The sequence below is a fragment of the Callithrix jacchus genome, chromosome 19 (assembly GCF_049354715.1).
Source record: "Callithrix jacchus isolate 240 chromosome 19, calJac240_pri, whole genome shotgun sequence".
Classification (NCBI taxonomy): Eukaryota; Metazoa; Chordata; class Mammalia; order Primates; family Cebidae; genus Callithrix; species Callithrix jacchus.
This window is the reverse complement of record NC_133520.1, coordinates 38,798,715-38,802,861: the sequence shown is the minus strand read 5'-3', so window position 1 is coordinate 38,802,861 and position 4,147 is coordinate 38,798,715.

The window sequence follows — 4,147 nt, the reverse complement described above, 5'->3', positions numbered from 1 at the left end:
CTCATCCCGCTGGGTCTCCTGGAGTCGATGTCTGTTGGGAGCCATGTCTAGCTATCCCTGAAAGGTCTGACCATCTCCTTCCGCACTGAACAGTCACCCTGGCAAAAGGCCGTTAAGGGCCTTTGGGGAATGCTGGGAGAGAGATAAGAACAGTAAGATTTTGGAGCACAGTGGGTCCCCCCTCAAGGGGCCTGGGTCTGCAACTGGTTCAAATTTGGGACTTGACTGAGGAGCCTGGACTTCGGAATTTTTAATATAATTTTTTTCAGACAGGCTCTCGCTCTGTTGCCCACGCTGAAGTGCAGTGGTATAATCATAGTTCAGTGCAGCCCTGAACTCCTGGGCTCAAGCAATCCTCCTTCCCCAGGCTCCTGAGTGGCTGAGACTACAGGCACACACTGTAATGGCCACCTAACTTGTTTCATTTTTTTTATTTGTATTTTTAGTAGAGAGGGTTTCACCACGTTGGCCAGGCTGGTCTCGAACTCCTGGCTTCAAGTGATTCGCCTGCTTCAGCCTCCCCAAATGCTGGGATTACAGGCATAAGCCACTGTGCCTGGCCCAGCTAATTTGTTTTTCTTCCTTTTTTTTTTTAGATGAAATTTCATTTGTGTCGTCCAGGCTGGAGTGCAATGACTGAATCGTGGCTCACTACAACCTCTGCCTCCCAGGTTCATGCGATTCTCCTGCCTTGGCCTCCTGAGTAATAATGATTACAGGTGCCCACCACTACACCAGGCTAATTTTTTATTTTTTTATTTTTAGTAGACAGGGTTTCACCACGTTGGTCAGGCTGGTCTTGAACTCCTGACCTCAGGTGATCCACCTGCCTCAGCCTCCCCAAGTGCTGCGATTACAGGCATGAGCCACTGTGCCCAGCCTGCTAATTTGTTTTTCTTTCTTTCTTTCTTTCTTTCTTTATAGACACAAGGTCTTCTTTGTTGGTCAGGTTAGTCTGGAACTCCGGGCCTCTGGCGTCCATACCTGGCTTCCCAAAGTACTGGTAATAGAGGGGTAAGCCCCACACCTGGCCTGGTATTGATTGGCGTTAGACTTCTGTTCACCCGACTGTGGGCCGGAGATGGCTTATCCTGCCTACTCCCCTCCCCTTACCTGGAGAGCTTCTTAGGGCTGGGAGGCCGTGGGAAGTTGTGGGTACGACGCACCTTCCAGCCAGAGAACCAGCAGCCTCGGCTTCTCCAATGGAAACACAGAGGCCACTTTGCCATGGGCCAGACTGCAGTCTACTGGATGGCAGTGAAAAAGCCCACCCTCCCTGGGAAATGTCTCCCCCTCACACCGTGCCCAAGGTTGTCTGGATGTGGCTTAGGTGGGAGAAGCAGGGGGCGGGAGCAGGCGCTTGCCTCCCTAGCGCCATGTGCCCTTGGGCGGGTGAACGCTGCCCTCTGGGAGGGGCCACCAGCTGCTGCAGTTGAGACAGCAGGCAGACCGTGGTGGGTGAGGGCAGCCAGACATGAAAGGGAGTTTGAGGCTGGGAGATTTGTGGAAGAGGGTGTGGGAGATTTGTGGGAGGGAGTGTGGTTCCCCTTGGGTCCAGGTAGGCTGAGGGGACCACCTCGGTCTGTCACCATCATCCCAGGTGCAGGGAGGTGAGAGCTGGGCCAGTCTGCCAGACCTCAGGGGTATCTGTGGCATTACCCCCTGCATAGGGCACTGGGCCCTACCACCCATGTGCCCTGGGTCCTGTCAGCCACATGCTCTGGGTCCTGATAGGCTCCTGGCTGGGCGGGGGCTTCAAGTGGGGGTTTGGTGGGGCCACTCAGGTCTGGCCTGTCAGTCCCACCACCACCGAAAGCTGCCAGGAGCTGATGGCCTCCCTCCTCTGGGGAAACAGCAGGGCCCTTCCTGAGTCCATGGATGTTGGATGTTCCTTCTCAGCACCCTCGTGCACCAAATGTGTTCCCAGAGTCCAGGGCTGGGACTAGAGACCCCTCGCCCTCAGCCGGCCAGGCAGCTGCCTCGTTCCTCAGGGACCACTACGCTGCCTGGGACAGCTAACCGGGAGAGCGCTTCACGCCCAGTGGACGGGAGCTGTGTTGCCAGAGGCTTGTGATGCATGTTTACAATCTCACGCCTCTTCTTGGAGGCAATCTCCATGCCTTTAAGCCTGTGATCGCCTGCCTGCTCTCCTCTGCTGCCTCTTGCCTCCAGGTGCTAGAGCTGGACCTTGGGGGCTCACTGGTGCCCACGGTTGTGCAGCACGTGGGCCTCCCCGGGGTTGCTGCAGCCTGGGTGGCTGGGCTGCCGTCTGCCCTCCGTTTGCTGAGCCAGCCCCACTTCAAGGGAGGCGGCTCATCCCCTCATGAGCAAAAGAGGACAAATGAGTGCCCTCTCCCCACCCCACAGGAGGGGGTCCTATGGATGGGGAAGGATGTGAGGCCAGTCACACTCAGTGGAAAAGCAGAACCAGGGGCCAGGGCTCTCATACAGGACATCACACCTTAGAGAAAAGCCACCAGTCACTGGAGTTGGTTGGGTCTCAGACGGGGAAACTAAGGCCCAAGAGGGAGTGACTGCCGGGCCCAGTCTCCTCCCTGCCCCAGCCTTACCCTGCCCCACATGTACCTGGAGCTCACGTGGCAAGCTGGCCAGGATGGACTCAGGAAGGGCATGGTCACCAGGGTGGCCCACGTGGCCAGGCTTTCCCAGGGAAGCAGGGCCAAGAGCCCAAGAGGTGGTGAGGGTGGCTCAGAACCCTCATGGGGGCCATTTTCTGCTGTTTTCTTCTCCTGAGGACTCCTCATATCCACCTGTCACTGCCACAGTCAGGTCGCTGATGGGCAGGGTTTCACAGCCTTCTGGGGCATTTGCTCTTCCCCCCGGGTCCTGCGGTCACTGTGCCAGAATCAGCCCCTGCAGACGCAGAGGTCACTGCCTAGAGAGGCCTTCCTTCCCGGGGGCAGTGCTGGTCCCGAAGCCCAGGTCTCTGAGGCCCCTGCAGCACGTGGCCGGGCAGGCTCGCTGGCCCTAAGTGTTCTTGGTCTTGGCAGCCTGGCCTGTGGGGGGGGGGCACCACCCCGCACTGACCAGGGTCTGCAGGTGGCAGGTGAATGACATGCCTCCACCAGCCTGGATCCGGAACCCGTTCTTGTGTCTCTTGCTTTGCGGCACAGAGGCCCCATCCAAAGAACCTCAAAGCCTTCTCCTGGACGTTCCGTCTGGAACGTGTGCACCTGTGTCCTAACGCCAGCTCTGGGTCCTCTGACACCATCCTGCTTCAGAAGCGGCTCTGAATCCGCATCAGCAGCGGGGACGAGTCTCTGGGCGGCGACTCTGCCCTTCTAGCTGCCTGGGCGTGCACCTTCCATCCCAGGAGTCCTCTTTCTCCCCAGTCCCGGCCAGGAAACAGGAGAAGGGCGTCGCCCGATGGCTGGTGTGGCAGTGTCTTAGCCGCTAGCTCCCCTCCCACAATTTAAGAATGGGGAGACCACCAGGACCCCAAAAGATAGAGCGACTCACCTCTCAGCCCCAACAGGCCACGTCGCTTCATCCCCAGGCCCAAAGCAGCCACCGTGCCCGCCAGAGAGGAGCGCTTCCTTGGCCCCGCTCTTGAGGGGGTTAGCAGGCGCAAAGGGCGCAGGCATCGCCGGCTAGCCCGCCTCCTCCTCGCCAGGCTTCCCCCAGGGCAGCAGCGCAGCGCCCAACTCGGGGTAGACGCCCGGGTCCTCTGCATCCCCGACCGTCCCAGCCTCGAGCCCCGCCGGCAGCTAGCCCGGCCGCCAACGCCTCCCCTCCCCTCCCCCTCGGTCCCGCCCCCGGGGCCACCCCAAGCTCCGCCGGCAGCGCCCCCAACGCTCTACCCGCTTCCCCGCGCCCGCCCCCGGCCCCCCGAAGCCGTCCCGCGGCGGCCGCCCAGAGTTCTCGCCCGCCCCGCCCTCGGTTCCCACCGCTCTCCGCCCCTCCTTCCTCCGTCCCCGCGGGCGGGGCGCGCCTGAGACCCGCGCCGGGAGAGGCGGCCGGGGCCCCGCGTGGCCAGGAGGGGCCGGCGGGCGGGCGGGCGCGCGCGCGGCTCGGGTTTCGGCCCGCCCCCGGCGCCGGCGTGATCCCCTCCCGGGCGCGGGGCGGGGCCGGGCCCAGCTGGCCGCGCTCCGGGCGCTATAAGAGGGCGGCGGCCGCGACGCGTCCT